The following is a 12,729-nucleotide window of genomic DNA, read 5'->3' as shown; positions in this document are numbered from 1 at the left end:
TAACATCGTGTCAAGTTTGCATTTCCCTTCATGACTCTTTACCAAGTCGGTCTTCAAAGAAGTGACTTGGGCCTTGAGCTCTTTGATTTCCTCTACATGGTTAGTAACAACACAAGTACTAGAGGAAGTAGAACCTTCATTGTTAGAGCAACAAGGCAAGGAAGATAATTCATCACAAGATTTAGCAATACTATGAGTGGATGAATTACTAGGACTAGCACATGGCAATATAGCATTTTGGGTAGTAGTGCTAGTATCCACATGAGGCTCACAAGGTGTTGCCTTCGATATGATAGTCTCATGAGCTAACTTTAGCCTATCATGGGAGGCTAGAAGATCCTCATGGGAGCTAGAAAGCTTTCCATGATTTTCTTCCAATTTCCCATAATTGCTAGTTAGCAATTCAAGTTGAGCCCTTAGCTCAACATTCTCCTTCAAGATAGATGCTTCACAAGAAGTAGAGTTAGTAGCACAAGCATCATCACAAGACATATTAAGAAGAGAAGGTAACATAGCATGCTCTTTTAAATATGAAGCTTGTAGTTGCTCATATGACTTGGTGAGGATAGAGTGTTCGCTCTCCAAGGCCTTGTGGGCCTTGTCTAGATCATCTAGATCCTTAACAAGTTTATCATGGCCAACACCAACTTTGAACTTTTCATTTTTAAGCAATTTTAATTTAGCTTTAGCATGGTCTCTTTCTTTAGTGAGTTTAGCAAATATTTCATTTTGAGACACCTCAAGGGTTTGAAGTTGCTCCTCAAGAGAGGCTACGGTCTCTTGTTCTTCTTCAAGATCATTCTTTAAAGATGCTACATCATCGGCATACTCTCGTTCAAGAGCACCCTTTTTATCAATGGTGTTCTCATGCATCCAAATAAGTTTTTGGCTCTCAATAGCGGTAGTCAAGATTTCAAAGAAGTGAGAGCTAGCAATTTTATCTTTGTAAAGAACCTTGAATACACTCTCACCTTTATCGCGTAGAGAGACAACCCAATCCTCTTCTTCATATTCATCCTCATTCTTATCACCACGAGACATATTAGGTTCCATGGTAGGAGGTACCGTGGAACCCTTGACCATAAGGCATATATGAGGACCGTGAAATAAAGATGAGGAGTTACTTGAGGCTCCTTTCAAGATCTTGTCTTGACCAATAGAATCTTTGGTTTCCTCTACATTGTTAGACACACAACAACTAGAGGAAATAGAATCATTTTTATCATGGCCACAAGACAATGCAAGCATATCATCATTAGATTTTTTCAAGCAACTTACACATGATATGCAAGGACTATCAACACAAGCATGTAAATCATTTCTAGTGCTAGATGTGTTTAAGTCCAAAGATGAACCATTGCAATGAGATATAGATGAAGGATCATCAATAGTAAGCTCAATACCAACATTGCAATTTCCATCACCACTCACCATATCATTACCTTGTGTCTTGAAACACTTTGGTGAAGTGGATGAAGATGAGAACTCATCACGTCAGGAAGTGGAAGCAATACAATCATCCTCAATGATATTGGACACATCATATTTATCTCGAAGCTTTGTCCATAATTCATGAGCGCTCCCAAAAGGCATGATTGAAGAAGTAACTACATTGCTCACAACAATGGAAAACACATGAGAAGCAAGAGCATCGAGACAAGAGTTTTTCTTCTCCTCATAAGATAAATTTTGGGGATCCTTAGGAGAAGAAAAACCCATGTCAAGAAATCGCTCCATGTTCGGGGAAATACCCCGCAAAATATTAAGCACATAAATTTTCCATAGATCATAATTTGTGCCATCAAATATAAACAAGTTATTGTGATCTAATCCCCTAACCGACATCTTTACTCTCAAGGCGGTGAAGCCTAAGAATGAGAGACCTTGCTCGATACCAATTGAAAGGACACGGATGTCGCCTAGAGGGGGGTGAATAGGCGATTTAAAACTTTTACGAGATGGGCTTAACAAATGCGGAATAAAACTAGCGTTTACTTTGTCAAGCCCAAAGCATATATACTATGGTTCACCTATGTGCACCAACAACTTATTCTAAGCAAGAGTTCACCTATGTGCACCAACAACTTATGCTAAGCAATACAAGCAAGTATGTGATAGCAAGATATATATAACTTCAAGCACGATGGCTATCACAAGGTAAGGTGCATAAGTAAAGAGCTCGGGTATAGAGATAACCGAGGCACGCGGGAGACGATGATTTATCCCGGAGTTCACACTCTTGCGAGTGCTAATCTCCGGTGGAGAGGTGCGGTTGCTTAGTGCTCCCGAACGCCACAAGAGGCTCACCTTGAGGTGTGGTTGCTCGATGCACACCAACGCCACAAAGGCCTCACCCCAAGATGCGGTACTCACACCACACACCGAACGCCACGAAGGCGCCTCACCTAAATCTCCGGTGACCCTCGCCACAAAGGCCTAGGTCACGGTTCCACTAAGGGATTTCCTTCGAGGCGGAAACCGGGCCTTACACAAAGATTGGGGCACACATCCACAACTTAATTGGAGGCTCCCAACAAATCGCCACAAAGGCCTAGAATCCGTCTAGGGTTCCAAGAACCCAAGAGTAACAACTTCCTTGCTTTCACCTCCACGAATCACCGTGGAGAACTCAAACCGATGCACCAAATGCAATGGCAAGAACACCACAAAGATGCTCAAGTCCTTCTCTCTCAGAATTCCAACAAAGCTACAAAAGCTATTGGGGGAATAAGACACCAAGAACAAAGGAATTCACACAGACCACCACGATCAAGATCTAGAGAGTTCCACTCACAAAGAGATGGATTTGATTGGTAGAAATGTAGATCTAGATCTCCTCTCTTTTCCCTCAAATGGGGGCAAGAATCATGGAGGGATTGAGAGATAGAGCAAGCTTCTCTAGTTCAACAATGGAGGAGAGAGAGAGTGAGAGAAGCACAGCCCAAGGAGGAAGAAGGGGGGTATTTATACCCCCCAAGAAAATCAAGCCGTTTGGGCAAAAACAGGGCCGGATATTCCGGCCCAAGTTGGGGCCGGATTATCCGGGGCCGGATAATCCGGCCTCGGGGACAAAACCTGGACAAAATCCGGCCAAAAATCCGGCCCCTATCCAGAGCTGCTTTTCTTCCGGTCCTTAGACGATTTGGGGGGGCCGGATATTTCCGAAATATCCGGCCCGGATAATCCGGCCCGGATATTTCCAAAATATCCGGCCTAAGAAAACTGCAGAAACACCAAAACTAAAACGGGCATAACTTTTGCATCCGGACTCCGATTTCGATGATCTTGGGCTCGTTGAAATCACAACAACGAGCTCTACAACAATATGCATAGAAACATCATAGTCCAGCAAAGGAGGATAGAAACAAATGATGAAAGGTTTGACCTATCTCAAAAAGACATACCGGTAAAACCTCCAATCTTGAAAATGCAACAAGTTGCCCATGGAAAAACCATTCTCAATGAACTAGAGCTTGTCATGAGAATAAGCACAAGCTCTAAAACATCACATGGATAAGATCCAAATAAAACCAAGAAAGATGATGAACCAAACTCGAAAACGCAATAAGTGATCTATGCGAAATCCGTTTTCGATGAACTAGAGCTTGTCATGAGAATAAGCACAAGCTCTAAAACATCACATGGATAAGGTCCAAATAACAACCAAGAAAGATGATGCAAGGATGCAAAGGTTTGAGCTCTCTCCGAACGATACGATCGAGTTACTCACTCGAGAGCCCTCTTGATAGTACGGCAACTAAACTATAAACCGGTCTCCAACTACACTATGAGACCGGTGAGAAACAAACCCTATCAAGAGCAAACCTTATACTTGCGCATTCCACTTGAGCTCGATGACGACGATCTTGACCTCAACAAGATGGAACGCCTTTCTTGCTTGTGCTTGCTTGACGAAGTCTTGTGGATTGCTCCCCCATAATCCACCATGGGAGAACTTCTTCTTCGGCGCATCTTCACATATCCATGATCACCATATGGATGGCAAGACTCAAGCAAAGGATCTCTTCGAGATGGCTCATCTTGAACTTGCACTTCATTTCTTCATTCTTCATCATGTTGATGTCTTGAAGTAGCTTGAGGGCTCACTTCATCTTCATCTTCAAGACATACTTGACACTTGATATCCTTCATCAATTTCTTCTTATTGCAACCTTGAAGCCAACATATGGTTCAAGAATTGCCTATGGACAACTCCTACAAATATAACTCAATGCAAACATTAGTCCATAGGGATTGTCATTAATTACCAAAACCACACATGGGGGCTCCATGCACTTTCACCCATGCGTGTAAGTACAAAAGTATTCCGTAGTATTTTTGGATGAACAATTATTATGCTATTTCCATATACATTAGATTGACCACATGTGTTATTTTTACACTATAGTAAATTTCTACGTACAATAAATAAATCAGACTATGAGATAGTTGGTAATTTTTTTATGTGATGTTAGATTGGTGTGTAATGCTAACAATCAGAGAGTGAAATAATTAGGGGTACATGAGAAATAAACGTATGATCTTTAGACCATTATGATGCAATATCACAAGCTTTTCGTAATAAAGTACACTAATTTGTCCTCTCTCAAAGATAGGTCGACTAAACATGTATTGCTTTCAGTATATATTCTCATGTTTTAGTAATTTACTTATATATCGATGAAAATGGTTAGAGACGTTTGACATAAATCTAGAATCAAATTGACACAGTTTGTTATCTAGGTCCTAAGGTCCTTTATATATTGTATTATACTTTTTGCGTCAATGTTCTAGTACGGATCAACGTTTATTGTGCAGTAATCTACAGAGTTATAGTGGTTCATATGGCTAGTATTTTTTTCCTCGCTAGTTTGGTAATTTGACAAATCTAGCAGTATACCTTGAGAGCAACTTGTCGGTGGCAACAGTATATCTATCGATCTCAGGGTCCTACTATTCGAATTCAACGTCTCGTATAATATTTACGAATTTGGGGTTAATTCAGCTTTTACGTGTTACATTTATTTATTTATTTATTTAACATACTCATACAAACATATGAGTTAGTTCAATAGAGCCTATTATATTTTTCTGCCACCATGTGGTTTTTTTATACTACTATATGACACCATGACCTCTGTAAGTAGCAACAGTATGTACTGACATACGCTAAATATTTGACCGATCAGCTTTGGAGTTCTTCTTTTCACCGACTTAAGTTAGCAAAGTAAATTTCTATACAGATTAAAATCATTACAGCTGATATCTCATTCAAATATTATATTGGATCAAGGATTTGTCTAAATTTAGATGTATCTAGATACTAAATATTGTCTAGAAGCGTTTAAATTTAAACAAAGTTGAGACGTATTTTATAAGACGTATGGAGTACAGACTTCACATTTTCGTACATACGGACATTGCTTTCTGCAGCCTAGCAGTTTGACTTAGTATTGTATTTTATTAAGGATTGATGTACACGTATATCATCAGGGCACCATCTAGACATCTTTTATCTAGCTCGTGTAGGAGAGCAGATTTGGTGCACCCAGGTGCCAGTGCTCCTGATTTTTGTAATATTTAAAAATTATATTTATGTGTTTTAAAAAATCATAAATTTTATTCTACAAATACATGCACATACAAGTTTTATAGTGGTTGGCATTTTTAATAACCCTCCATACATCCTGATCTGACGGTGCTAAATAGACGGAACCAAACTGACGGAACCAAAAGTATGGGACCGGAACCAAATTATGTGGGACCGGAACCTCTACTAGATTTTACGAAAAATGTAAAAGACGAACGACCTTTTGATCGGCTGAACCATCAGATTAGCTTGCACGCATCTTAAATACACCCAAATCTATCTTTCACACCGTTGCTAACCTGGTGGCATCTGATGATGCGGATCAGTAATAAAATCGTAGGAGTTGAACTAAAAAAAAGGATTGAACCTTTTAGCATCTGATGATTGAACGATGTAAGCCTTTTTTTTTAATCTATCGTTGACGTTTGGCGGTATCTCATGATGCGGATATGAAATAAAATCATAGAAGTTTCTAAAAAAGTGAAACAACAAGATTTTGATTCATAGCTTGTTTTGCCCCAGAAAAGGGCAAGTCCAAATTCAATCTTCAAATAGAGACGCAAAAAGTTCAATCTATCTATGAGCAATGTCAAACTAAATACAAAATTTTGATTCATAGCTAGATTTGTCCTTTTAGTTTCTCTATCAAATTTGGATCTGAAATTTTAAGGATAGTGACACAAATCTAGTCAACTCAACAGTTTTTTTCACAATTTTTAGGGATGCTACCAACCAAAGTGTATGTTGTAGCAGAGAAACTTTCTCGGAACGCCCTTCAAGTTACAAAATACAAATAACCAATGGGATTCAACTTCATACAGTCTGGCAGTCTGATACAACCAAAGTTATAGATAACCAAACTTTACAGATGACAAAAGAGTCGCAGAGGTTGATTGCTAGACAAACTAGCAGAGCATATGCTCAGCACGAGGAAGCGAAAAGAAACACCACCTCCTAACTTCACATGAGCTACCCGCCACTCGCAGGCAACTCGACCGCCATGAGCTTTTGTGGCGACTGAGAACAGGAGCTCATATACTCTAGTCCACAGACTCTCTTTCCTGTGTACATGGCCACAGGTGATATGAACAGCCAGAACGTTTTCATGGCCGCAGGGAGACGACAACCGACCTGGCAAAAGCTTCACAATCCTAAGCATGGCAATTGTCACCACAGAAATCATGGTCTCGCGTTACTAGACGGAATTACAAGACCATGTACCACAGAATGAATAGCTTCTTACACACCGGGACAAGAAGGTTCCGAGAGTTGGATAACCTGTAAAAGATGTTAGCAGCCCAAATCAGAATAATTTCTCGCTAAAGTAAGATGGCCTCAGATATCACAGAAAATAGTTTATCTTGCAACGAGCAGACATTCTCGACAAAAAAGGTAATTTTAAAAAAAAAGGACCCATGGTTCTGAACATAGTATGTCCGTGAACTTTGATAACATAATATAACGATTTAAGCCATATGCACAAACCAAGAACTAATGCTGAGAAAAGTGTTTCTATTAATTAGCATAGTATAACCATTTAAGCCATTCCAACGCTAGTTAATAGGGGTAGAGAGTGAAATCAACACAATAACTACACTCTTTAGTTCCCTAAAGGACATACATTTTGAAACAGAGTATCCAAATGCTGAGGACAGATATAGTGAAGAGGATGGAGTAACAACCATCTGGGTTTGCAAAGTCAGGTATGAGATAGATGTTACCTTTTCCATGGAATCTAAGTGGGACTGCCATTGGGAAATATATTGTTTTGCTTGAGCGTCTAAATTCTCTACTCCACCCATATTTTTCAGCAATATTTTATCATTCCTATTTTCCGATTCATTTGTCAATTCACCATCTTCTGACAATCTCAAAACATCCATAGGTTCTCCCAGATCAAGGTCACTGTGACTTTGTTCAGTGCTGTATCTTTCCTTGTGTTCGATTTCATCATCAGACAACTCTAGTGTTCTTTCAAGAAAGAGCTCGTATTCAGCATTACACAAAGTGTTCCTGAAACAGGAACATAGTAACATTAAGTAAAATCATCCCCAGTACACTTAAGCATGGTTATCATGTTTGTGAGTAGGCCTACAGAGAAGATAGTAAATGTTGTGATGAGCTAATGGGCACAGTTCAGCTGCAAAAACAAGATCTTGTTGTCTAGCTGAGATTAGCACTCCAGTGTTACTGATATACACCATACTGACAGTACCAAACCAAACAGAACACAGAGTTTAAACAGTGTAGTTCTTCAAAGAGAAGTAAAGGGAATATGTCATAAAGGGGGAAAAATCAGAAACCAAAGGGGCTAAACACACACACACACATACAGCAAATGTGTACATACACATGCTTGATACCTCTCTCTCTCTCTCTCTCTCTCTCTCTCTCTCTCTCTCTATTCTCGTTTGGGTTCTGAAAGAACAAATATCATCCACGTACATGATAAAATTGATGCTTCAGTAACTATTGATTGACAGTGATTTTTACATGACAAACTCCATATTGAAATTCTTCCCAATCAATTATAATCCATTAGGACATGTCAAGAAAAAAACTTGCAAACGAAGAGCATCAGGGGAGGATTTGTTAGACCTGCAACTTTCAGGCCAGATCCGCTGGCGGCGGCAGTAGCATAGCCCACAATCTCTTAGTGTGGCGATGGAAGAGGCGGGCTAGCGCCGGGGCGTTGGGAGGACGGGGAGGCGACGGGGTGTGCGCTAGCGCAAGAAGGCCAGGCGGCCCCGTGATCGAGATGTAGTACCAGGGAGCACGAATTGGAGCCTTCTGCAGCTAGGGTTAGTTGAGGCCACAGTTGAGGATGTAGAAGGAAGAAACGGTGGAATTGGTAGAGGATAGGTTAGCTGAGCTCGCACGGTGAAGGGCGGCGTTGGAAGCAGCCGACGTCGGCCAAAATCGGAGGAGGCAGCGCCTGCCGGCTGCGATGGAGGAGAGGGGGCGGCCGCGGAGGCTGGCGGCTGCGACGGAGGAGCGGGAGCAGCCGCGGCAGCTGGCGGCGCAATTGAGGAGAGGGCGGCGGCGTGTTTGAGGAGAAAGGAGGAGTTCATGAAGAATTTTTCTGATTACTATTTGATGAATTGATGAGTTGACCTTTAAAACGTGTAGTTTAGAATTGTTGAAGTATTATAGAAGTTACACACCGATTTAATCAACGGCTACGAAAAAATATATTAGACGGAACCTAGATTAGATTAGACGGAACCAAAGTTCCGTGCCAATCACCGTAAAAGAGCTCTCTGAATACTTGTGTAAATTTTTAGTAGAAATTTCCTTGTATTTTGAGCTCAGGAAAAATAACAAATTTGTAGGAATAGAAACTTTAGATTTTTGTCAGAAATTTGTCTTTTTCGTATGGCTCAAAATACAACATATTTCCATCCGAAATTTGCAGAATACCTTCAGAATGTTTATAAATATGTACCCATTTAATTTCAGATTTTTTAGAATTACAAAAATATATTTTTCAAATACCGCCTCCAGGACAGATGTGGCGAGGCACTTGTTGATCGACGACTGGATCTTGTCGGTCGAAGCTGCTTCAAGTGCGGCGGCCTTGGCCGCATTGTTGCCGACATGGCACTTAGTTGATGCTGTGAGCGGCGCATCCAAATCAATGAGACCATCTTTGCCCTTCGCTAAGGAGATACACGTCAACCTTTACTTCTCGCAAGTTTTGAGCTTGCTGTAGCAATGTAGCAAGGTGAATCTTCTATTGCCTTCCGAACGTGCACGGTACATGCATAGAGCATGGTTCAACTAATTAAAGGAGGTGAAGAAATAATTATGTATAGCCACATAGAAAGAAACAAGAGAAGCGACAGCGGCGTACATACGAGGTCAACGAGGGTTGTGCCGCTATCCGCTATATTCTCGAGTTTGGAATGGTAGCCATGGAAGGTGTTCACCTGCGCCTGTATGATGGCCCAGCGTATCGACATTGTCTTCTGGCTCCTCTTCATCACCATCATGGTGTAGTCCTTGTCGAGGTACTTGCGCTCGTCGAACTCTACCTTGATCCTCGCCCAATAGGAGCCATACTTTTGATTGGTGCCTATGACCGCGTCGATGCTCACCATCTTCCACGAGTCCAAAAGGCACTGATCTTCAAGATCCTTCCACTTGAGCCCTCGTGTGCCTGGCGCTGCCTTCGTTTTCTTCTTCTTGCCGGCCACGTCAATGCCACCATCTGCCTCCACGCCATCCTCATCATCTTCCTCCTCCCCTTCATCGCCCTTGTCCTCCTCTCCACCCTCGTCTTCCGCCTCCTCTTCCCTCTTCCCTCTTCCTCGAGCGTCGGCATTCCGTATAACGGGGCGCTGGCGCCTGCCTCGAACTCGAGCGGACCTCTGCGCCCTATGAACACAATTCCGTCATCGCCATGTCCTTGGTGACGGCGTGATGTCTACGTTCCCCCTCCTTTCCTGTAGACAGTGTTGGGCCTCCAAGAGCAGAGGTTTGTAGAACAGCAGCAAGTTTTCCCTTAAGTGGATCACCCAAGGTTTATCGAACTCAGGGAGGAAGAGGTCAAAGATATCCCTCTCATGCAACCCTGCAACCACAAAGCAAGAAGTCTCTTGTGTCCCCAACACACCTAATAGGTGCACTAGTTCGGCGAAGAGATAGTGAAATACAGGTGGTATGAATATATATGAGCAGTAACAACGGTGCCAGAAAATAGCTTGCTGGCGTGTAGTTGATGGTGGTAGTATTGCAGCAGTAGTAACACAATAAAACAGTAAACAAGCAGCGATAGCAGTATTTAGGAACAAGGCCTAGGGATTACACTTTCACTAGTGGACACTCTCAACATTGATCACATAACAGAATAGATAAATGCATACTCTACACTTTTGTTGGATGATGAACACATTGCGTAGGATTACACGAACCCTCAATGCCGGAGTTAACAAGCTCCACAATAATGCTCATATTTTAGTAACCTTTAGTGTAAGATAGATCAAAAGACTAAACCAAGTACTAGCATAGCATGCACACTGTCACCTTCATGCATATGTAGGAGGAATAGATCACATCAATATTATCATAGCAATAGTTAACTTCGCAATCTACAAGAGATCATGATCATAGCATAAACCAAGTACTAACACGGTGCACACACTGTCACCTTTACACACGTGCAGGAGGAATAGAACTACTTTAATAACTTTGCTAGAGTAGCACATAGATAGTAGTGATACAAAACTCATATGAATCTCAATCATGTAAAGCAGCTCATGAGATCATTGTATTGAGGTACATAGGAGAGAGATTAACCACATAGCTACCGGTACAGCTCCGAGCCTCGATGGAGAACTACTCCCTCCTCATGGGAGCAGCAGCGGTGATGAAGATGGCGGTGGAGATGGCAGCGGTGTCGATGGAGAAGCCTTCCGGGGGCACTTCCCCGCTCCGGCGGCGTGCCGGAACAGAGACTCCTGTCCCCCAGATCTTGGCGTCGCGATGGCGGCGGCTCTGGAAGGTTTTTGTGGTTTTCGTCAATCGTATCAGGGTTTTCGATCCAGGGGCTTTATATAGGCGAAGAGGCGGCGTCAGAGGGTCGAAGGGGCGACCACACCATATGGCGGCGCGGCCAGGGCCTGGGCCGCGCCGGCCTATGGTCTGGGGGCCCAGTGCCCCCCCTCTGGTCCTTCCCGGGTGTTCTGTATGCTTCCGGTGAAAATAGGAACTTGGGCGTTGATTTCGTCCGATTCCGAGAATATTTCTTTACTAGGATTTCTGAAACCAAAAACAGCAGAAAACAGGAACTGGCACTTCGGCATCTTGTTAATAGGTTAGTTCCAGAAAATGCACGAATATGACATAAAGTGTGCATAAAACATGTAGATAACATCAATAATGTGGCATGGAACATAAGAAATTATCGATACGTCGGAGACGTATCAGCATCCCCAAGCTTAGTTCTGCTCGTCCCGAGCAGGTAAAACGATAACACAGATAATTTCTAGAGTGACATGCCATCATAACCTTGATCATACTATTTGTAAAGCATATGTAGTGAATGCAGCGATCAAAACAATATATATGACATGAGTAAACAAGTGAATCATAAAGCAAAGACTTTTCATGAATAGCACTTCAAGACAAGCATCAATTAAGTCTTGCATAAGAGTTAACTCATAAAGCAATAATTCAAAGTAAAGGTATTGAAGCAACACAAAAGAAGATTAAGTTTCAGCGGTTGCTTTCAACTTGTAACATGTATATCTCATGGATATTGTCAACATAGAGTAATATAATAAGTGCAATAAGCAAGTATGTAGGAATCAATGCACAGTTCACACAAGTGTTTGCTTCTTGAGGTGGAGAGAAATAGGTGAACTGACTCAACATTGAAAGTAAAAGAATTGTCCTCCATAGAGGAAAAGCATCGATTGCTATATTTGTGCTAGAGCTTTGATTTTGAAAACATGAAACAATTTTGTCAACGGTAGTAATAAAGCATATGTATCATGTAAATTATATCTTACAAGTTGCAAGCCTCATGCATAGTGTACTAATAGTGCCCGCACCTTGTCCTAATTAGCTTTGACTACCGGATCATCACAATGCACATGTTTTAACCAAGTGTCACAAAGGGGTGCCTCTATGCCGCCTGTACAAAGGTCTAAGGAGAAAGCTCGCATTGGATTTCTCGCTATTGATTATTCTCAACTTAGACATCCATACCGGGACAACATAGATAACAGATAATGGACTCCTCTTTTATGCATAAGCATGTAACAACAATTAATAATTTTCTCATTTGAGATTGAGGATATATGTCCAAAACTGAAACTTCCACCATGGATCATGGCTTTAGTTAGCGGCCCAATGTTCTTCTCTAACAATATGCATGCTTAACCATAAGGTGGTAGATCTCTCTTACTTCAGACAAGACGGACATGCATAGCAACTCACATGAAATTCAACAAAGAGTAGTTGATGGCGTCCCCAGTAAACATGGTTATCGCACAACAAGCAACTTAATAAGAGATAAAGTGCATAATTACATATTCAATACCACAATAGTTTTTAAGCTATTTGTCCCATGAGCTATATATTGCAAAGGTGAATGATGGAATTTTAAAGGTAGCACTCAAGCAATTTACTTTGGA

General features: G+C 41.5%; 1 long non-coding RNA gene across 1 annotated transcript; it reads right to left on the bottom strand.

The window, feature by feature from the left end:
* Nucleotides 1–6,370: 6,370 nt before the first annotated feature.
* LOC127315942 (uncharacterized) lies at nt 6,371–8,688 on the bottom strand. The gene is made up of 3 exons (XR_007860180.2): nt 8,189–8,688; nt 7,312–7,603; nt 6,371–6,868 (listed from the first exon to the last, which is right to left on the bottom strand). It is a non-coding gene; the product is annotated as an uncharacterized lncRNA (long non-coding RNA).
* Nucleotides 8,689–12,729: the final 4,041 nt, after the last annotated feature.

This window comes from Lolium perenne, chromosome 1 (genome assembly GCF_019359855.2).
Source record: "Lolium perenne isolate Kyuss_39 chromosome 1, Kyuss_2.0, whole genome shotgun sequence".
Taxonomy (NCBI): Eukaryota; Viridiplantae; Streptophyta; class Magnoliopsida; order Poales; family Poaceae; genus Lolium; species Lolium perenne.
Note: the sequence above shows the minus strand (reverse complement) of the source record. Positions and strands in the feature narration are given on the sequence as shown.